The sequence below is a fragment of the Protopterus annectens genome, chromosome 1.part0 (assembly GCF_019279795.1).
Source record: "Protopterus annectens isolate FY-2018-M chromosome 1.part0, PAN1.0, whole genome shotgun sequence".
Taxonomy (NCBI): domain Eukaryota; kingdom Metazoa; phylum Chordata; order Ceratodontiformes; family Protopteridae; genus Protopterus; species Protopterus annectens.
Genome location: NC_056725.1, coordinates 518175032 through 518198286, shown reverse-complemented (window position 1 = coordinate 518198286; position 23255 = coordinate 518175032). Strand labels below are relative to the sequence as shown.

Below are 23255 nucleotides of genomic sequence, written 5' to 3'. Positions count from 1 at the left end.
TCTCTGTTAGGAAAGTTATGATAAAAGTACAATTGTGCAAAAACTTACCACAACAGATATTCTGCTAATCACTGCAGCATTATTCCAAAAAAATATGAAAACCCATCTGAGTGGGATACAGCAACAGTGATTTCAGCCAACACATCTAAACATTTAGCTTGCGTGTCAATTTTTCTGGACTGGAGTAATTTATTGCGCATGGCTCAAGGTCTTGCGCAGGCTACTGACCCATTGGGCAAGGTGGCTTCTTGTATAAGGAAAAGGGATTCATTTTTCCCTGAAGAGGTTCAATATTTGGAATCTGAAGGGGAGAGATGCAGTGTTTTCTCCTTAGGTTTTGAATTCAGATTCTGAGGAGAGGGATTCACTTTCTCCGAAACTTCCAGAATAAGCCAATGTTTTCAGTGAAAGAATACAGAGGTTTCTCAGTCCACGAGAAAGTACTATGACTTGCTATAACTGGAGTTTCCAGAACCTTTACCCATCCCTCCAATCCAGTCAAACATGGATAATGTCAGTCACAGCCTGTGGTTTCTCAGACAGCCAACCTGCTACCATTAAGAAATCAGACAGAATATACATAAGTTCAGTGTTTTCAAGTTTTTATTCACTAATCCTAGACAGACCCTGCAGCTAGCTATAGCTTTAATTAATAAAACCATTTATAAGGAGGATCAAAAAGCCTGAATTAAACAGACAGATCCAGTAAACTACTCCTATCCAAGGAAAATTGATGCAGAGAAGACACGTTACATTTTTAGATTACTTCTGACATGAAAAACAGGGCCACCAGTGTTATTAATGGCAGCAACTGCTTCCACAGGGATGAGCACAACATTCTTGAAAAACAGGGGAGCATTCTCTGGTCCCTCTCCCAGGACCATCCACAGTCTCTCTCCCTTGACCACTAAGAGAACCCCAACAGCCACAAAAATGTGGCTAACCCACGGCCACAGTGGCTGTAGGTTCTAGACCAGAGGGATCTGGGGTAAAAGATGAGTGGCCTGAGGTACAACTAATAACCACAGCTGACACACCCACCTGCAGCTGAAGCAAACAGTTAACCTGCTGTGGCGGCAAAGGTTGTTTGCTTACCTTTTTTCTATTTGTGGCTATAAGAAGGACTGACCATAGGGCCAGCAGTTTATTCCGTGGTCAAGCAGAAAATGGCGCCTCTTTCCTTGGGAGCAGCAGCAGCAAAAGACAGCAAAACTTAAGTCTGTAAAAGTCATTTTTCACAGAAAAACACACTTTACCATGGGGGAAAAAAGTTTTCAATTACTTTAAATGTTTAAACTGAGAAAAAAAAAAGCGCTGTCATTTAAAAGTACAATACAATCTCATGACAGTCCATTTAGACACAAACGTTTAGTTTAAAATAACTGAAGATCCCCCCCAAGGAAACTACGTCCAGCAAAACCCGAATGTCGATCCTCAAAAGTCTCAAAGGAACACACTCTTCGGACAAGGAAAGCTCAAAAGGGCCTGGCACTCAAGCCTGTTCAGGGACGGATTGTTCCCTCAGTCAAGGCACGTCTTCCAATGATGGACTCCTGTAGATGCTGCCCTGCTGGAAACTTCCAGACTTCCACAACCGCAGTGCAAGGAGTGTTTAACTACTTGATAGCAGTTCCTTGAAGAGCCACATTCTCAAACAGTACCAGATTTTGTTTCATCTGGTCTAAAAAATGGTTTTGTGATACTTCATCATATGCAACAGGCAATTCAAAGCCCTCATGACCAGGGTAGCAGTGGAATGGACTCTTTCGGATCCTGTGCAAGGCTCTATTATCTTGGTCATTTGGCAGGGGATTTTTGGAAGTGCTAGCTTTAGCTCCCTTAGGACCATGAGTCAGCACTTCAGGATCTACTACAGGGTTCTTGAAAATGCGTCAAAGGAATCCATAACTCTGTAAAATCTATTAAGTTGCCAAGTAGTGGAGGGGGGGTAGGCTGTAAAGAATAATCTAACAAGATGTCATCCACCACCTGTAAGACGGGGGGGAATGGCAAGAGATTTATGCTCGGAGTTTTTGAAATTCCCTAACCCTCTTGGATCATGGACAGCTTGTGCTTCCCATTTCAAGTGTTCCCTTAGGGTATGTAGGGTCTTCCCAAAGGAAATGTCCTCAGAGGAAGAGGCTGAAGGAAGATTCTCATACGAATCTAAACCCTCAGAAAGCAATAGATAATGATGAATCCACTTTTGAGGAAAGTTCATCAACAACATCCTCAACATCCTTGGTGTCAAAAGAATCAGGCAGATCTCTTTCTTCCTTTTACCTGGAGAGGATTCAGGAGCAGAACACCTGGGAGAGAGAGGGGGGGGGGCATCTGGATCGGACTATGGTAATAAAATCCTCAGCCAAGTTAATTAGGTCCTGAGTTTGGGAGAGGTAGCCAGAAGGTCTCTGCTGGGGCAAGCTGGATGCAGCCTTTTTATGTGAACCCTTAGGCTTGGATCTGAGGGAGATATCCATACTAGGGCTAGGACTAAGGTGGACAACTGAATCCTGGGGAATGTGAACCAAGGAGATCGCCTGACAAGAGAATCCAAACACCTTTTGACACAGAGAGCAGCTGTCAGAAGGTGGAATCTGTGCATCAGATCTGGACCCATCCAACAAGCTAAACCCTTCACCTTGTGCTGAAGTATAGGGGCCCAGTGGCGTATCTGACTGAGAAAGGGTCTTAACAGAGGCCTGTGCCCCAACCTCAGTCATTGGTGGGGACTGCAAAAGCATCTCATCTTCGACAACATCATGCCTATGTGGACTGGCAAATGGCGAACAAGCACTGCCTGGTACCTTACGTTTTTGACTCTTTCCGTCTTACTCGTATGGAGATCAACCTCGGCCTGACCAGTAGATACAGTACACAAATATCCTTGTGACTTGCTAAATTGCTTACCTAACATCTCATCCCTACACTTGATCAGTCTACTATTAAAGCGAACACAGAACTGACAGCTGATGCATCATGTTCTGGGACCACACAAGTTACACAAATGGATTGAAAGTCCTGGTGTGGTATCTACTTGCCACAACATTGACAGTTATTAACTTTCTCTGACCTTAGTCAAGAAATGAAAATCTCCTCAATGGGGTAATTAGCTTTAGAGGCCCTCTTTCTCTGATGCAAACCGACCGACACTTTGCTTTGGGCACTGATGGAAAGAAACAACTGAGGTTATGGCTCCAGCTGACTCCCTTTATACAGAGACGTCTTGACGTTGGTTATGGCATCCGTCGGCTTCGACAGGAGGATTAAATTCTCTGGTAGTAAGGCCAGCCAAGGGATTCCACGCTATGAAATCCCATCAGTTATGACTGCAACATTGAAACACAAAGAACATCTGCCACCAGCTTAATTGGGTCCATAACCAAGAAACTCCACACTAACTGAAACCTGGCCCTTATGAAGGACCATTTATCTCCAAAAGGGAAGTCATCTTGTATGGAGTCTAGGTCTAAGGTGCCCTTACTATTAGTATGACATCCCAGGGATGGACATCTGCTACCTTTTGGTCCTCCTCCTCCTGAACAATGTCTGGATTATACTGGATGACAAGTCTCTGCTCAGCTAATGACGGTATTCGCCCCACATCAATGGTCTGGCATGTTGCAACTGCCAGCCCTGCAAAAGGGTCAAGAAGCCTTGGGCCAATGTGAACCACTCCATTTCTGCTGCTGAAGGCTCAGACCTAGGACATTCAGATAACCCCTCTGAAATACTTTTCATACTTTCACAACCATAATTAGAAAAAGACCCCTTTCCCCTCCTTACACTCAAGGCATCTCTAGAAACTACATACAGTATTCATCACTTGAGACTTCCATTTTACGTTTACTCTATCACAGAAGTGCCACAGTGGTCTGCCATGACTGCTTCCAGAAAGACTGACTGAGGCAAATGCTGAAACCAGGAGCTGGCAAAGATCCACCTTACTAGCATCTTTGGACCGAGATGGTCCTACAGTGGACTAGGAATCCTCAGGCCTTAAGTGACAATTCCAGGGGTGGACATCCAAAGGGCTATTGTCCAATACCAATAAAGAAACAATGGAAGAACATTACCTTTTTGACTTGAGGTGCAGGAGCACAATGTTCCAACCGTCTTTAATAGCCTTGGTCTATGTTCTTTAGATGTCTGACAAGGCGGTGTTGTGATCAAAGCCCAACAAATGACATACCTACCATATCTGTCAAGCTTAATCTGTCTTTTGAAAATATACATGTTCTGCTGGGCCAGCATCCACAGACCTCCAAATGGGAATGTCCAGTCCCAAGCAAACACAAGAATCAACTTCAAGTAAGAAGCCATAACTATAATCTTTACAAGACGCTCCTTTTAACACAGGAAAATAATCCCCTAGGGGATACATATTGATGCACTTCTACTCGTGCCCTCCACTACGCAGGGGTCTATCACATGGAGCAACAAGGAAAAAAATGAAAATGGCTGATCAAACTCCTACCTTTATGCAATGACATGGAGACATTTGGGCAGTAGGAAATGCAAGGTCACTGGGAAGGGAGGCATCTGAGATCTGTAAAGTTATGACTGCAGCAGTGATTTGCACGAAGTACAGTTGTTCAAGTAAACTTACCATAACAGTACGTGTTTTAACAGATCACTGTTACTGCAGTCTAAGCTGAATGGGGTATAGCCTGCTAAGAAAGGTGATTACCACTGGTCAGGTTTAAAAAGTTGAGGGCACCTTCAACACACCCCAACTGTTGTGAGGTCAAGGAGAACAGCATAAAAGCAGAGGTTAGGGTGCCAAAGCTTCAGAGCCTTCTTACCTGAAGAAAGGAGGCTGGAGACCCAAAATATAACTCAGATTAGTTTTAACAAAACCTGTTCTGGACCTAGAGAGTGTATTTCATAACGTTTTGTAAAATCTGTACTGAGGACCATGTTGCTGCATCTAGAATAGCCAAACCCAATCCAAAAAGCCAAAGCTCTGTTAAAACGAGCCTTGACACTGGCTGGAAGATGCTTGTTAGGGTGAGAAATACAGTTCTGCATAATTACCACAAACATCCACTCACCCTAAACAAAAGAGGGCATCCACCAAGCCTAGGGGAGTGGAATAAATCTCTGCTATTCAGGCCGGCCAAGTGCTTTCCAAGGTAGGAAATCCCAAACATTAATGCAACAATGAGGTACAATGATCAACTGATTTGACTTCTTTCTTACAATCATAAGAAATAAATATGATAGGTCTTCCTGAATGATTTTACTCTATCCAAGTAGTGTTTTGAGTGTACTGTGGACATGCAGAGTAGGCACAATTCTGCCTCTTGAGTTGTTTTAGGTTACGGAAAGCCTACAAGGAGATGAATAGTTTGACTCAAACACTGAAACGACTTTAGGAATAAAGACTCACCAAAAAGAGCCTGCAGCTCAAAAACCTTCTGCAAAAGTCAGAGCAACATACAACACTGTCTGCCAAGTTAAGAACCTCAAATCAAATCAATAAGCTGGATCAAGTGGAATAAGTGTCAGTTTTTCAAGTACAAAGTTAAGATTCAAAGGAGAAACCATCAGCTTTCCTGCCAGACTGACATGTAAAACCCCTTAAAAAACCTTCATGATTTGAGAGGAAGGACAAAAAATTGGTGTATCCAAGGACAGAAAAGCAAAGATGGCCAAAAAATTATTCGTGACAGAAGAGTAAAAGGTCAGAAGATAATAATCACAAGCATTTTAGAACTGTAGGCATCCAGGCCTTGAAAAAGTCCTGGTTCATCATGTGGCAACAAGAAAATGCTTTCCACTTAATCATGACTTTTCTAGTAGCAGTTTTTTTTCCAACTCCTTTAGTATTCACTGCACATCCTTAGGAAACACAAGTGCCTAAAAATGATTAAAACCATCATCCAAGCAGTCAATGAAGGATTTTAGGTTGGAGCATACCAAACATGGCCCCCATCTTATGCAAGTAAATTCACCATATGGAAAATCCTTTGGCAAATTGCCCCTGGTTCACTTTCAAAAGAAGGGAAGAGCCACTGCTGTCTGTCAAAAGGGGGTCACCACCAATATTTTTGGAGAGTTCTTTTGGATCCTTAGAAGAAAAAAATAGTGTAAAATCTTACCATAACCAGAGATGTCCTTTTCTTCTATGTTGCAGTACTCTTTACATATGGGTTATACTCCACTCTACGACTTGCATCCGGCCAGTAGACAAAAGCCTCAAACTACTGCCAGTACATGGGACGTCATTAAGTCTGCTTAGGCAATGTCAGCCACAAAAGACATGTGCACAGTCACAAAACTAGAATGCCCCAGTAGGAACAGGAGTCCTAAGGAAAATAAGTTATCCAGGGAAGATAAAACTATGCAGGGCAAAGGCGGTAGGGACAGAATACTGCAACACAAAACAGAAGGACATCTATGGTTATGGTAAGATTTTGCACAACTATTCTATGTCCTTCTATTCAATGTTGCAGTATTCTTTACATAAGGAGAGAGTGACATAGCTTAAATGGAACCTAGGGACGTGGAAGGAAAAGAAGGTTGCAAGAAGTCGTCTCCAGAAACCCATGGAGAATAGCCCTTGCAAACCCAGTTCTGGACCTAGAAATAGAGTCCAACTAGTAATGTTTAGTGAAAATGTGTACAAAAGGCCAAGTAGCATCCTCCAAAATGGAGGGAGTATCCCCCTGAGGAAGCCACAGATCTTATTTAATGGGCTCTGACAGAAGCCAAAGATTTACCATGGATATCACAGCAAAAGGCAATAGCTTTAGAAATCCAAGAAGAATTAGTCTGTTTAGAAACGGGTAAACCCAGAGCCCTGGGATGAAAGGACACAAAAGGCTGATCTGACTTCCTAACAGCTTTAGTCTTGTCCAAGTAAAATCTAAGTTGCCTGTGTACATCTAACATATGCAAAATTATTTCACTAGAGAACTGAGAAGGGAAGCTGGTAGGGGAGTTGGACAGATTAAGAGACAAGTCATTCACTACCTTAGGCAGTAAAGTACTAGTTTGCATGGAAATTCTGTCCTTGTGGAAAACCAAAAAAGGTGGACATGTCATCAATGCCTGTAACTCAGAGACCCTCCTAGCAGAAATCAAGGCAACCAGGAGCAGTTTTTCAGGTTCTAAACTTCACAGAAGGAGAAAGTACAGTTGTGTACACTTGCCATAAATGTAGATGTTAGAGTGTCTTCACTGTTGTAGTCATCACTGTAGGGTTCTTCCTGCCGGCAGGCAGCCCTTGGTCGGCCAGAATCCCAACGTCTGGGTCTGGCGTCGGCTGTTCCGTCATGCTCCCTGACGTCAGAGCGCCAGGAGTACAAAGCTGCCAGCAGACGCCATGTTCTCCAGTTTTTCTTGCCCCAGATGTCAGGTGCCCACAAATGAAGGCCAATAGTAAAACAGAAATGTAACATACAACAAACCCCATACCCTGTAGCAAATACACCTCAGAAGGGTGAAGTAGGAAACCACAGTAACGAAAGTATAAGAGGGGACAGGAGGGTAGGTAACCCAGACTGCAACAGTGAAGACACTCGAAAATCTACATTTATGGTAAGTGTACACAAAGTACAGTTTTGTACCTACCATAAATGTAGATGTCAGATAGATATGCAACTGCAGTCCTGACATATGGGTTGTCCTGCCTCAGGCAGCCCCTCGGTCGGCCGGATTCCAAAGTCTGGGTCCGGCGTCGGCTGTTGTCGCTTCTTCCCCGACGTCAGAGCGGCTGGGGTATAAAATCATCAGCCAACGCCATCTTCTTCAGTATTTCTTGCCCCAGATGCCAGGTGCCCTCCAAGGGAGGCTAAATTTAGAAAATGCATAAAATTCCAGACATGCATAATAGTAATAAACAGATGCACCATAAAAGCTATCCCCAGCTAAGTTGGAAAAGGGGTAGTGGACCCAAAAAGGTAAATTACTGAGGGGTAGGAGGGAGGGTAAACCTAACTGCAGTTGCATATCTATCGGACATCTACATTTATGGTAGGTACAAAACTGTACTATGTCCTTCAAGAATGCAACTGCAGTCCTGGCATATGGGTTGAATACCATAGCCAAGCTGGGGGTGGTAGGATCTAAGAAAAAGATGGTGTAGCTAAAATACCCTGCAGGACTGCCGAAGCAAAGCCTGCTCGGGATCTGGAGTATAAAGGCAGGTTGTAGTGTTTGGAAAATGTATGCACGGAGCTCCATGTAGCAGCTTCTAGAATGTCCTTTGTAGCCACCCCTCTTAGAAAGGCTGTGGAGGTGGCTATAGCTCTGGTGGAGTGTGGCCTGATATTGGCTGGCACACCTTTTCCATGGAAAGAATAACAGAATCTGATGCAGTGTCCAATCCATTTTGAAATTGTTTGCTTGGAAATTGCCTTTCCTTGCACTCCAGCAGCGTAAACTACAAATAGTTGGTCAGACTTTCTGTTGGCCTTTGTTCTGTCCAAGTAGTAGCGTAATTGTCTGTGTATGTCCAAAGTGTGCAGCAGCTTTTCTCCTTTATTTTGAGGATTGGGAAGGAAAGTAGGCAGGTGAATTGCTTGATTTAGAGATACCCTGGATATCACTTTTGGCATGAATGAAGGATTGGTTCTTAAAGAAACTCTGTCCTGATGAAAAATGAGGAATGGAGGTACTGCCATGAGGGCCTGTATCTCCGAGACTCTTCTTGCTGAGGTAACTGCCAACAGGAAAACTGTTTTCCAGAAGAGAAATTGCATCTCTGAAGATGCTTCTGGCTCAAAAGGAGGAAGAGTTAATTTTTCCAAGACAAAGTTGAGGTCCCAGGCAGGCACTGGTGGTTTCCTGTGAGGTTTGATCTTCTTTATACCTCTTAGAAACTGTCTTGGCAAAGGATGTGAAAAACACAGGTGGATCACAGTTGTATTTTGCTGAGATTGCTGAAGCGTGTATTTTTATGGAAGAATATGAAAGGCCACTATGAAGCATTTCTGCCAAGTATTCTAGTATCTGTGGCATGTTTATTACTGATACATCCTGACCCTTGTTGGCATTCCAGGTGATGAATCTCTTCCATTTGGCTGAATAAGTTTTTCTGGTGGAAGGTCTGCGTGCTTCCAGTAGGATCTCTTGAACTTTTTTGGAGAGAGAGAGAAATGGGTAGAAGTCATGGAACCCTCCAAGCTGTCAGCTGCAATGTTTGCAGGTTGGGATGAACAGCCCTGTAATTGTGCTAAGTTAGAAGCAGAGGCAATTGAGGCAGGGGCCACGGCTTGGTGCGAGATATGCTCCTTAGTAATGGATACCAGTGCTGCCTTGGCCAGTCTGGAGCTATCAAAATACCTTTCGGTTGCTCTGCTTTGATCTTCAGTAACACCTTGGTCATTAATGGTAGAGGTGGGAATGCGTAGATTGTCAGAGAATTCCAGCTGAAGGAGAGAGCATCCATTCTCCAGGCTTGGGGATGGTGTGTCCTCGAACAGAACTTCTTCAGATGATGAGTGAGGTGAGAGGCAAAGAGATCTATGTCCGGCCTTCCCCACGCATGAGTTATTTGAGAAAAAATGTCTGGATGCAGCATCCATTTGTGCGGGTCCAAAATATTTCTGCTTAGACTGTCCGCCAGAACATTGTCCTTGCCTGGGACAAACTGGGATTGCAACTGTAGGTTCAGTTTCAGGGCCTTTTCCCAAAGAGTTGTTAGTCTGCAGAGGGGGTAAGAATGAGTGCCTCCCTGTTTGTTTATGTACCACATTACAGTGGTGCTGTCTGTCTATTAGCAGATGACCTTGCTGAAGAAATTTTCCGAAGGCCTCGATTGCATGAATCACTGTCAACATCTCTTTTTGATTGATGTGCAGATGCATATCCCGGGGAGCCCATTGCCCTTGCATGCATCTGCCTTCCATGTGCGCCCCCCCCATCCATGATCTGAGGCGTCTGTTGTAATAGTTTGACTTGCTTGAGGTTTGTTGAAAGACATGCCTTTGTTTAATTGACTTGCTTGTGCCCACCACAAAAATTCCTTTTGAAGACATGGAATGAGGGGTATAATTTCTTCTAAGTTGTGGCTGTGTTGAGACCATAAACTTTTTAGGTACCATTGTAGTTCTCATGTGTAGTCTTGCCAGTGGAATCAGAAGAATGCAAGATGCCATGAAACCCAGGGCCTGCAGGATTTTCCTTGCAGTCATCTGGGTGAGCTTTGCTAGGCTTTTGAAGTAATCTGGTAATTGTTGTTGTTTTTCTTCCATGAGGAAAGCCATTTGTGAGTTTGTGTCCAGTTTGGCTCCTAGAAAAATTATTTGTTGGGATGGCAGTAGTCTTGATTTTTGAATGTTGACTGTGTATCCCAAAGCCTGTAGTAAATGTATGACAGTCCAAGTTTCTTATCAAGGCTTGTTTGCTGTCCGCTTGTATAAGGCAGTCGTCCAGGTAAGGGTAAATTTGTATCCCCTGGAGTCTGCAATGTGCAATTACTGATGCCAGGCATTTCGTGAATACTCTGGGCATAGTAGATAAGCCAAACGGCAATGCTGAGAATTGATAATGCTCTGACCCTGCAAGAAATCTGAGATCTTCTGCAACTGTGTCTGATTGGGACATGCAGGTATGCCTCCTTGAGGTCCAGAGTAACCAGCCAAGACCCCTTGCCCAGCATGGGAAGAAGTTGCTGTAACGTCAGCATTTTGAATTTTGGCACAATGAGAAAGGTGTTTAGAGCGGACAAGTCCAGTATAGGTCTCCATTGCTTTTCTTTTCTTGGAACAAGGAACAGTCTTGAGTAGAATCCCTGGCCTTGTTCCTGAGGAGGAACCTTTTCTATTGCTTTGATTTGTAGCAGCTTTGAAACTTGTATGAGTGCCTCTGCCCTTTGATTGTGTGGCAGGTTTGGCATGCCTTGTCTTGTTGGTAAGGTATGGAAGTGGAACCTGTAACCTTTGTCTATTATGTTCAACATCCATCCGTCCTTTGTAAAAATGTGCCAAGTTTTTGAAAATAAGGATAACTTTCCGCCTAAAGGAGCTTCTCTGAGTCTTGGTCGGCGGTGTCAAAGTCAGGTCATTGTGATTGTCCCTGTGTAGCAGTGGGAGTCCCTGCGCCACTTCTCTGATTAGTTGGTTGCCATTGGCGGCCCCTGTAAGAGCCTCGGTATTGCCCTCTACCTCGAGCACGCCTGCTTTTTCCCCTTTGAAACTTGTCAGTGTCTGGAAAGGACCAATTCTCCGAAGGCCAATTCCTGCTGAACCTTGGTGGCTGAACCTAGAGGAAATCTTTTACTGTTTGTACCGATTTAGCCTTTTCCTCAATTGATTTCAACACACCCTGTGCATTAGCACCAAATAGCTTGTCTTTTTCCAGAGGTGCATCTAGAAGCTTTACTTTAACATGATCTGGCAATGACTGTTCTTTCAACCAAGCATGCCTACATATGACGGCCCCTGTCATAGCTGCCCTACATGAAGCTTCCAATGCATCATAACCACACTGAAGAAAATGATTGCTAACCTGCTGAGTATTATGAACCAAATCCTGCAAAGCCTTTCTATCTAAAGGCTCAGGAGTGGCTAACTTTTTCTGCAAATCATCCATCAGAAAATCTTGATACTGAAACATATGAAAAAGACAGTTAAGAGCCCTCATGGCAAGGGTGGTAGAGGTATAAACTTTCTTACCCCACCTCTCCAGGGACCTAGATTCCCTGTCTGCGGGCAAAGGATTCTTGGTCGTGGAAGTGGCCACTCCTTTGGGCCCCTGAGAAATAGTTTCTAGATCAACAGAGTGGGCCTTAAAGAGATGATTATGAGCTTCAGGAACCCTGTAATATCTGTCTGGCTTGACAGGAGCAGGAGGGAGAGAATCAGGAGAAGTACTGGAGTCTGAGTACACATCATCCAATACATGTAACACTGGGGGTATAGCTAAAGGCCTGTGCTGGGGTAACTTAAGGAAGGTCCGAAGCCTTTTCCTGGAGTCGGAGAAATCCTGGCCCGGCCACTGAAAATGCTCTCTCATGGAGTGGAGAATTTCCCCGAAAGAAATATCCTCAGGAGGAGAGGCAGAGGGAATGGATTCATCTGTATCAGAATCCTCGCAGGCCGGGAAGGGTTCTTCCTGGGAATCTGAAAGGCCTGACTCACCAGAGGCTTCATCTGAGGAAAGGGTGTCTGTCTGCTCAACCCTAGGCCTTTTGTCTGAAGGCGGCTGAGAACCTCTGTCTGGATGAGCCCGAGAGCCCCTGATTGAAGAAATCAGATCTGCAGCTAAAGTCATGATCTGTTTATCCGAAGTGGGAGGATGAGACTTAGCCTGGCTGGCAGCCTTAGCACGTGTGTAGGCCTTGATGGACATAGGCACAGGAGGCCTAGCTGTCCCACGTGCTGGAGTAACTTTGTCCACCGGTATGGTGTCAGGCAAATCTTGGGCTTTGGTTTCAGGAGGGAAAACAACAACCGGCACCGAGGAAGCCTCCGGGACCGTAGTGTGCGGTAAAACGGTGTCGTCGACCTGGAGCGGTTGAATTACCTCCTCCGAAGAGACCGATACACTCGCGGTAGGCTTAGGCATGGTGTCGGTGGAAGTCGCGGGCCGCGAAGGTCGGTCCCGGTCCTTCCGTTTTTTGGAAACGTGTGCAGTCGGAAGTTCCGACAGCATGATATAGGAGTAATTTTCCCCAAAAAAGTCTTCAGCAAATTCTGCCCGGCGCCCAAGTGTGCGCTTATTGAAGCAAGCACAGGCAGCACAGGCCGAGACGTCGTGGTCTGGGCCCAGGCAGGGAAGGCAGTAAGAATGGAAGTCCTTATGAGGTATTTGTTTACCACAAGACAAACAATTATTAACTTTTGCAGATATATCTGACATCGGCTGAGGCAAGAAAAGGTTCCCGAATGGGGAACTTAGCTTTTTGATGACTTCGGTAACTGAAAACACAGGAGCTGGCCGACCGGCACTTGCGAACGGCTTCTGCTTCGGGCACTGCGCGGCAAGAAAGACTGAAGAAGATGGCGTCGGCTGATGATTTTATACCCCAGCCGCTCTGACGTCGGGGAAGAAGCGACAACAGCCGATGCCGGGCCCAGACTTTGGAATCCGGCCGACCGAGGGGTTGCCTGAGGCAGGACAACCCATATGTCAGGACTGCAGTTGCATTCTTGAAGGACATCTGTACTATGTTCATCGTGTTTCACTGTTGCAGTCATCACTGTGGGGTTGAATCCCAAAAGCTGAGATAGAGGGTGGTGGTTATAGAGTAGAAGGGGCGGCTAGAAGGCCCTGCAAGACTGCAGAAGCAAAGCCTGCCCTAGACTTAGAATAAAGAGGGAGATTATAGTGCTTAGAGAAAGTATGCACTGAACTCCAAGTTGCAGCTTCCAAAATATCTTTGGTAGGTACTCCCCTGAGAAAGGCAGCTGAAGTAGCAGCAGCTCTGGTAGAGTGAGTCCTAATTTTTCCTGGGATTTGCTTTCCATGATGAGAGCAACAAAATCTGATTCCATGAGCAATCCATTTAGAAATGGTCTGTTTTGAAATAGCTTTGCCTTGGGAATTTGTTGCATAAGAAAAGTACAGTTTTGTACCTACCATAAATGTAGATGTTAGAGTGTATATATTGCTGCAGTCACACTTGGGTTATCCTGCCGTCAGGCGGTCCCCGTAGTCAGCCAAATCCCAAAGTCTTGATCCGGCGTCAGTTGTCGTCGCTTCTTCCCTGACGTCAGTGCGACAGAGGGATAAAAGAGGCAGCTGACACCATTTTCTTCAGTTTTTCTTGCCCCAGATGTCAGGTGCCCCCAACTAGGAAGGCAATACAAATAACTATGCAAAAATACCCTAGTAGATGAACAAGAGTACTAGCTGTTAGCAAATACACCATATAGACATGCATCCAATAGACTGATGTACATGGAGTTATAACTAACACCCTGATATGTAGAGGGGATGGTGGGAGGGTAACCTGGACTGCAGCAGTATATACACTCGAACATCTACATTTATGGTAGGTACAAAACTCTACTATGTTCATCGTGTTATACTGCTGCAGTCATCACACTTGGGTTGAATCCCAAAGCTATGAATGGGTGGCTGGTACTAAACTGGGTTAGGTGAAGCTAGGATGCCCTGCAAAACTGCAGTGGCAAAACAAGCTCTGGTTTTTGAGTATAATAGAAGGTGGTAGTGCTTGGTAAAGGTGTGCACTGAACTCCAAGTAGCTGCCTCCAGAATGTCCTTGGTTGGAACCCCCCTGAGAAAGGCTGCTGAGGTTGCTGTAGCCCTGGTAAAATGGGACCTAATATTAACAGGCACTGCTTTCCCATGGTGCGAGTAGCAGAAGCGGATACAATGTGCTATCCATTTGGAGATGGTCTGTTTTGAAATAGCCGTTCCTTGTGAACCTGCAGCATAGGATACAAAGAGTTAGTCAGTTTTTCTGAAGGTCTTTGTCTTATCCAAATAGTAACGTAGCTGTCTGTGAATGTCCAAAGAGTGAAGGAGTCTTTCTCCTTTATTATGGGGGTTTGGATAAAAGGTAGGTAAATGAATGGTCTGATTCAAAGCCACACTCGATACTACCTTTGGCATAAAGGTAGGGTTAGTTCGTAAAGATACTCTGTCCTGATGGAAAACGATTAAAGGTTCCACTGCCATAAGTGCCTGTAGTTCTGAGACCCTATGTGCTGAGGTGATAGCCAGCAAGAGAGCTGTTTTCCATGACAAGTATTGTAGTTCTGCTGAGAAGGCTGGTTCGAAAGGAGGCAGCGTTAATTTTTCTAAAATGAAGTTGAGGTCCCAGGCTGGCGGGGGTTTTCTGGGAGGTCTTATATTCTTAGCCCCTCTGAGAAACTGCCTTAGTAAAGGGTGTGAGAATATTGGAGGATCCGTATTATACTGAGCTGAAATGGCTGAAGCATGGATCTTAATGGATGAGAAAGAAAGGCCTTTGTGTAGCATCTCAGTTAAGTATTGCAGTATTTGAGGAATGTTTGGTATCCAAGGAGTTTGGCCTTCAGCCTGTTTCCATGCACAAAATCTTTTCCATTTGTCTGAGTAAGTTTTTCTGGTGCTTGGCCTCCTGGCCTCCAAAATGACATTCAGGATTTGAGAGAAGTGTTGATTGATAATTCAAGGTATTCTCCATGCAGCTAAATTTAAAGTCCTGAGCTGACTGTGAAGGATCTGAGAGTTTTGCTGAGTCAACAGAAGTGGGAATTGAGGTAAGATCCATGGAGGGCTGTGAGTCAAGGTCCTTAGTAATGGGTACCAGTGCTGACGTGGCCAGTCCGGAGCAATGAGGATCATTTGTGGTCTCTCTGATCTGACTTTCAGTAATACCTTGGTCAAGAGAGGTAGTGGTGGGAAGGCATAGACGGGTCAATGCTGTCCAACTGAATGATAGGGCGTCCACTTTCCAAGCTAGGGAATGATAAGTCCTTGTGCAAAATTTCTGTAGTTGACAACTGTTGGGGGAGGCAAATAGATCCATGTCTGGGCGTCCCCACCTTTGAGTTATCATTGAAAATACTTGTGGGTGTAGTCTCCACTCATGAGGATCTGCTAAATTTCTGCTTAATTCGTCTGCCAATACGTTTTCCTTTCCTGGCAGGAATTCTGCTTGCAGTTGTACTTGGTAAGTCAATCCTGTGTTCCACAAGGTCATTGCCTGTCTGCATAAAGGGTAGGAGTGTGTTCCTCCCTGTTTGTTTATGTACCACATAACTGTGGTGTTGTCTGTCCTTATTAGTAGTTGTCCCGGATGCAAGAGGTCCTTGAAGGCTGTCAGTGCATTTTGCACAGCTACCATCTCCTTTTGGTTGATGTGTAGATGCATTTGTTTTGCAGACCATTTGCCCTGTATGCACTGTCCTGCCCATGTGTGCTCCCCAGGCGTAGTCTGAAGAATCTGTTGTCATAGTTTGGTTTGCTGGAGGCAAGACAAAAGGAAGACCCTTGTTTATTTGACAAGCTTGAGCCCACCAAAGGAACTCTTTTTGAAGGCAGGGAATGAGAGGTATACTTGTTTCGAGGCTGTGCCTGTGTTGAGTCCATACACTTTTCAGGTACCATTGTAATTTCCTCATATACAGCTTTGCATGTGGAATTAGTTGAATGCAGGATGCCATGAACCCCAATGCCTGCAGGATTTTCCTTGCAGTGAGCTGGGTAAAAGTTGCCATCTTTTTGAAGTATTGAGTCAGTTATTTTTGTTTGTCTGGTGTGAGATAAGCCATCTGGGCCGTTGTATTTAAGCTGGCACCCAGGAATATTATGTCTTGTGAGGGTATTAGCTTTGACTTCTTTTTGTTTACTGTGTACCATAGGCAACTTAGCAGCTTTTCTACAAATGCCAGATGCTATAATAGAATGGCCTTGCTGTCCGCTTGGATCAGGCAGTTGTCCAGATATGGATAAATTTGTATTCCTCGTTGTCTGCAGTATGCAATTACTGATGCCAGGCATTTCGTAAATACTCTGGGCGCAGTAGATAAGCCAAAGGGCAATGCAGATAATTGATAATACGTTTACCTGCCAAAAATCCGAGGTACCTTCTGCAATCTTGTCTGATAGAGACATTCAGGTATGCCTCTCTGAGGTCCAACGTTACCAGCCAAGACTCCTTGCCCAGCATGGGAAGAAGCTGCTGTAGTGTGAGCATTTTGAATTTGGGTACCTCCAGGTATGTGTTTAGAATTGAGAGGTCTAAAATGGGTCTCCAGGGCTTTGTCCTTTCTTGGTACTAGAAATAGTCTTGAGTAAAAACCTTGATCTTGCTCCTTTGTAGTTACCTTTTGAATTGCTTTCATATCCATGAGAGCTGAAATTTGCGTTTGTGCCTCTGCCCATTGGTTTGGAGGCAAATTTGGCATGCCTCTCATCCGTGGTAAAGTGTGAAAATGAAATCTGTAGCCTCAGGTAATAATATCCAGAACCCATTTGTCCTTTGTTATGATGCACCAATTTTGTGGAAATAGAGCCAGTTTTCCTCCCAAAGGTGTTGCCAGTGCAATTTTGCTTGGCAGGTAAAGAGGGAAGTCATTGTGTTTGTTTCCTGAAGGGTTGAGATCTTTCGTCTCCGAGTTGTTATATGCCATTGCCTAGGCCTGAAAGAACCTTGTGGCTGGCCTCTGCCCCTTGGGCGTCTGTACCTACCCCTTTGGGGTCTGTCTGATGCAGGAAAGGACCAGTTTTTTGATGGCCAGTTTCTTCTGAAACGAGGCGGTTGTACCTGTAAAAAAATCTTTAACTGTCTGCATAGATTTTGCCTTTTCTTCCATTTTCTTTAAAACTTCTGCTGCTTTGACACCAAATAACACATCTTCCTGCAATGGAACATCCAATAACTTTGCTTTGACCTGTTCTGGTAAGGCTTGCTCTTTTAGCCAAGCATGTCTACGTATTACAGATCCTGTGACAGCTGCTCTACACGAGGCTTCCAATGAATCAAAACCACACTGTAAGGTATGCTTTCCTACCTGTTCTGCTGCATGCAGCAAATCCTGCACCTCTTTGAAATCAGGTTGATCTGTCTGAGGGATCATTTCCTGCTTTAACTGTGTAATCAAGTACTGCTGGTACTTCAGCATGTGGAATTGGCAGTTTAAGGCCCTCATGGCCAAAGTGGCAGACGTATACACTTTCTTCCCCCATCTTTCTAATGCTCTGGAATCTTTCAGAAGGTAGTGGATTCTTAGCAGTAGTGGCCTTAACCCCTTTGGGACCCTGGGAAATGGTTTCAGGGTCTGCAACAGGGCTTTTATATAGAAACTTATGAGAATCAGGAACTTGGTAGTATCTGTCTGGTTTAGCTGTTGCAGGAGGTAAGGAATCTGGGTTTAAACTAGATTCGGTGTAAACATCATCCAAAATGTCTAAAACTGGAGGAAATTGCAAGGGGTCTATGCTGTGGAAGAAGAAACTCACGGAGTCTTTTCTTAGAGTAAGTGTAATCTTGGCCTTCCCAGTGGAAGTGTTCACTCATGGTGTGTAAAGTTTACCCAAAAGAGTAGTCTTCGGGGGGGGAGACAGAGGGAATGGACTCTTCAGCATCTGAATCTTCATAAGGAGGGAAGGAATAATCCTGGTCCTCAGAGTTAGCTGAGGAAATGGATGCTTGGTCAGAGGAAGGATAATCTTCCTCCAGTCTAGGCCTTTTGTCAGGAAGGGGTTGTGAACCTCTGATAAGGGTAATTAAATCCTCAGCCATCTTAAGCATCTGTTTTTTTAGGCATAGGGGCCAACCCAGTTTCCAATCTTTTAAGGGGGCTTTAAGTTTAGCATAAGACTTAATAGAGATAGTTGTTGGTTTGAAGACACCTTCAGAAACCGAACGCCTGTCCAAAATCTCCGGATCACCGTCAGGGTTGGCGTCCGAGGGGTGAGATGGAACCGGCTCCTGAGGCCCAGCTGATTCGGTCTGGGAGGCAGTCAGAATTTCTAAATCAGCGGTAGTCAGGGGCTGCGTAGGCGCCTTGCTGAAAACTGGAGAACCGGTGGCAGGCCTTGCTGAGGCCTCGGTATCTGGTCTTGGCCCTGGTTGCCTGTCCTTATCCTTGCGTTTTTTAATCATTGCTGATGTCGGTTGCTCCGACGACATGCTATAGTTAAATTTTCTGCCAAAATAATGTCGGGCGAAATCTGCCCGACGATTGATTGTACGTTTGTTGAACCTAGCACAAAACAACCAGAGAAGTCGTGGTCTGGGCCTAGGCAAGGAATACAATAAGAATGAAAATCCTTATGAGGTATTTGCTTCCCACAAGAAATACAATTATTAACTTTGTCTGACATCGGTCTGGGGCAAGAAAAGTTTCCCCAATTGGGTACTTAGCTTTAGAGAAGACTTCGGGCTGAAATTCGATTCAAAAATCTCAGGAGCTAGCCGACCAGCACTTGCGAACTGCTTCTGCTTCGGGCACTGCGCAGCAAGAAAGACTGAAGAAAATGGTGTCAGCTGCCTCTTTTACCCCCCTGTCGCACTGACGTCAGGGAAGACGCGACGACAACCTAAGCCTGACCAAGACTTTGGGATTCGGCCGACTGCAGGACCACCTGACGGCAGGATAACCCAAGTGTGATGACTGCAGCAGTATAATACGATGAACATCAAACAGTTGCTCTGTTTTCCTGATATCCTTGGTTCTGTCCAGGTAAAAACGAAGTTGCCTGTGTACATCCAAGGAATGCAAGATCCTTCCCCCCTTATTTTGTGGATTAGTGAAAAAAGTTGGCAGGTGAATAGTTTGATTTAAAGCCACTTTGGAAATCACTTTAGGCATGAAAGTAGGATTAGTCCTTAAAGACACCCTATCTTGGTGATAAATAATGTAAGGATCCACAGCTATGAGTGCTTGTAACTTCGAGACTCTCCGGGCTGAGGTCAAAGCCAGTAGGATAGCCGTTTTCCATGATAAATACTTAATATCAGATGTGGCAGCAGGCTCAAAAGGATGCAGAGTGAGTTTTTCCAGAACATAGCTGAGGTCCCAGGCAGGTATGGGTGGTGTCCTAGGGGGCCTTAAATTCTTTACTCCTCTGAGATATTGTTTCAGAAGTGGATGCGAAAAGATTGGAGGATCTGTATTGTAATGTGCAGAGATAGCTGAGGCATGTATTTTTATGGAGGAGAAGGATAAACCCTTATGTAGCATGTCTGTCAGGTAATGTAAAATCAAAGGGATATTAGGAATGAGAGGATCTGAATCCTGAGCATGCATCCAGGTGCAAAATCTCGTCCATTTACCTGCATAAGATTTTCTAGTGCTAGGTCGTCTGGCTTCTAAGATGACATCCATGACCTGTTTGGGAAAGGTAGGATTAATCACAGACCCTGAATTCGCTAGGCTGCCAGGCTAAGAGTTTTGATATGAGAGTGCAGAACCTGGCCCTGGTGTTGTGACAAAAGATTTGGAATCTGAGGTAAAATCCAAGGAGGCTCTCCTGGGATAGATTCATCAGTGTTGAGTACCAAAATTGACGAGGCCAATTTGGGGCCAGTAAAATCATCTTGGGTTTGTCCTGCCTGATCTTTAATAACACCCATGGAAGAAAAGGTAGTGGAGGAAAAGCATACCCTGAGAGGTTTCTCCAACTGAATGAGAGTGCATCTACTTTCCATGCTAGTTTGTGAAATGTCCTTGTGCAAAAAAATCTGTAACTGGTGGATGAGGAGGGATGCAAATAGATCTATGTCCGGGCAGCCCCAGGCTTCTGTAATCATCTTGAATATTTGGGTGTCAAGCATCCACTCGTGTGGGTCTGACAGGTTCCTGCTCAGGCTGTCTGCCAGAATATTGTGTTTCCCTGGCAGGAACTGAGCTTGTAGATCCACTTTGCAAGCTAGAGCTGTGTTCCATAGAGTCATGGCTAGTCTGCAAAGGGGGTAGGAGTGTGAACCCCCTTGCTTGTTTATGTACCACATAACTGAGATGTTGTCTGTCCGTATCAGTAGTTGTCCTGGCTGTAGAAAATCCCTGAAAGCCAAGAGGGCATTCTGTACAGCTAACATCTCCTTTAAATTGATATGTAGGTGCTTCTGATCCTCTGTCCAAAAACCTTGCAGGCCTTTCCCCTGCAAGTGGGCTCCCCATGCGTAATCCGAGGCATCGGTGGTCAAAACTTGGCTGGCTGGAGGCAGACTGAAGGCTTTCCCTTTGTTGTGAAGACATGCCATGGTCCACCAATGGAATTCCTTTTGTAGGCAAGGCAAGACAGCAATCTGTGTGTGTAGACTGTGGCAATCCTGGGACCATACACTTTTTAGGTACCATTGTATTTTTTTTTCATATGCAGTCTTGCATTTGGTATGAGAAGGATGCAGGAGGCCATGTAACCCAAAGCCTGCAGGAATTTCCTTGCAGTTAGCCGAGACCTTAACGCCAAGGTTTTGAAAGTTGAAGCCAGCTGTAGTTGTTTTTCGGATGTCAGGAATGCCATCTGGGTTGCTATGTTTAGAAGAGCACCCAGAAAGGTTATCTGTTGAGTGGGTGTCAAATTTGACTTTATGTTCACAGTGAATCCTAGGTACTTGAGTAGATTTTGAACAAATTCCAGGTGCTGGAGTAAGACCTCTTTGCTGTCTGCTTGAATAAGGCAGTCGTCCAGATATGGGTAAATTTGAATTCCCTCGAGTCTGCAATAAGCTACTACTGGTGCCAAGCACTTGGTAAAGACCCTGGGCGCAGTAGACAAGCCAAAGGGCAGCGCAGAGAACTGGTAATGTTTCGAGCCAGCCTTGAACCTGAGGTATTTTCTGCACTCCTGTCTGACAGGGATGTGTAGGTAAGCCTCCTTTAAATCCAATGTCACCATTCAAGCATTTTTACTCAACATTGGCAGGAGCTGCTGCAGAGTAAGCATCTTGAACTTTGGTATCTCCAGGAAAGTATTTAAGACTAAGATCCAGGTTGGGTCTCCATGAATTTTGTTTTCTGGGAACTAGAAAGAGCCTTGAGTAAAAGCCTTGTCCTGTCTCTGATTGTGGAACCAGTTCTATGGCCCTCATAGCCATGAGGGATCCCACCTGGTTTAATGCCTCTGCCCATTGGTGTTTTGGCAGGTCTGGCCATCCGTTTGGTCTTGGCAAGGTACGAAAGTGGAATTTGTAACCTCTTGAAACTACATCCAGAACCCACTTGTCTTGGGTTATGCAAGTCCAATTTTGTTGAAAAAGAGAGAGTTTTCCTCCTAGAGGGGCTTCCAGGAGAGAAGTTCCTGGAGCCATGCAGGGGCAGTCATTGAGCCTGTTTTCTATAAGATTGAGGTCTGTCCTCTTCACTCCTGGGGGTGGAAGCAATCCACTGTCTAGGTCTGTAAGAGGTCTGTGCTTGGGCCCTCCCTCTGAGGCGCCTATATCTACCCCTCTGATGCCTGTCCGAGCTGGGAAAGGACCAATTTTTAGTTGGCCAATTTCTGCTAAATCTTGGGGGCTGAACTTGTAAGAAATCTTTAACAGTTTGCATGGATTTTGCCTTATCCTCCATTTTCTTTATCACCTCTTCAGCCTTTGACCCAAACAAAACATTACGCTGAACAGGAGCATCTAGTAACTTTGCTTTCACTTGATCAGGTAAGTTTTGTTCCTTTAACCAAGCATGCCTTCTAATGACTGTGCCAGTGGCAGCCGCCCTGCATGAAGCCTCCAAGGCATCAAAACCACAACATAAGCCATGCTTCCCCATTTGCTCAGTAGTATGCATCAAATCGTGTAATTCCTTATTATCTGCACATGCAGAAATGGTACCTAGCTTTTGTTTCATAACAGACAGCAGGAATTGCTGATATTTTAGCATATGAAATTGACAATTTAAAGCCCTAATAGATAAAAGTAGCAGAAGTGTACACTTTTTTGCCCCATCTCTCCAAAGCTCTAGAATCTTTATCTGTCGGAATAGGGTTTTCAGCAGAGGCGGCCTTAACACCCTTAGGACCCTGAGAAATGGTTTCTGGATCAGCAGCAGGATTTTTGAAAAGGAACTGGTGGGAGTCAGGGACCCTGTAATATCGGTCGGGCTTAGCATGGGCTGGAGGAAAGGAGTCAGGAGTCAAATTAGCCTCAGAAAAGGCATCATCCACAATATCCAAAATAGGAGGAATAGCCAAGGGTCTATGTTGGGGAAGAAGGAAATCCCTAAGCCTTCTCTTAGATTCAGAGTACTCCTGTCCTTCCCACTGAAAATGTTCCCTCATAGTTTCATAGTTTAGTACTAGGCTATCTGCCCTGGGGCATTTGTAAGCCTAGCCATAGTGATGTGGCTTTCGCCACCCCATGAAATGGTACAAAAATGCACAAAAATGTACAGAATAGATTTAGAATACTGTGCCTCTGTCTAGTAGTGACACAATGAAGGCCCCCTTATATAATAGAATTCGTTTACTGTGCCCCTGTCTAGCACTGACACAGATGTGACCCCTGGGGTAAACTTACGATCTCCCATCCACTCATCAAGATTTCTCTTGAAGAGAGTCAGTGAGGGGCTCTGCCTAACATGAACTGGGATCTTGTTCCAAAGCATGGGAAGCCTCTGGGTTATGAATCTATCCCTCCAGTATGTCCTATTCATACTTGTGCCGAGGTTTAAGTCTTTAGCTCTCGTGGTCCTGATGGATTTGGATTTTTTGAGGTGGAGCATGTCCATCAGATCCTGATTGGACATGGCCTTGTACGTAAGGCAGAGATCACCTCTGAGCAGGCGGTATATGCTACTGAATATAGCTGGAGTTTCTTTAGTCTGGCAGAATAAGACATATGTTGGAGACCCTTGATCCTCTCGGTGAGGTACTTTTGTGGTCTCTCCAGCTGTTGAAAATGCCGA

The 23255-nt window shown here is 44.8% G+C and overlaps 1 protein-coding gene across 2 annotated transcripts in view; it reads right to left on the bottom strand.

The window, feature by feature from the left end:
• The window catches only part of ZNF318 (zinc finger protein 318), an 843467-nt gene that overhangs the window by 253465 nt on the left and 566747 nt on the right, over nt 1-23255 (bottom strand). The gene's annotated exons all lie outside the window — the stretch shown is intronic.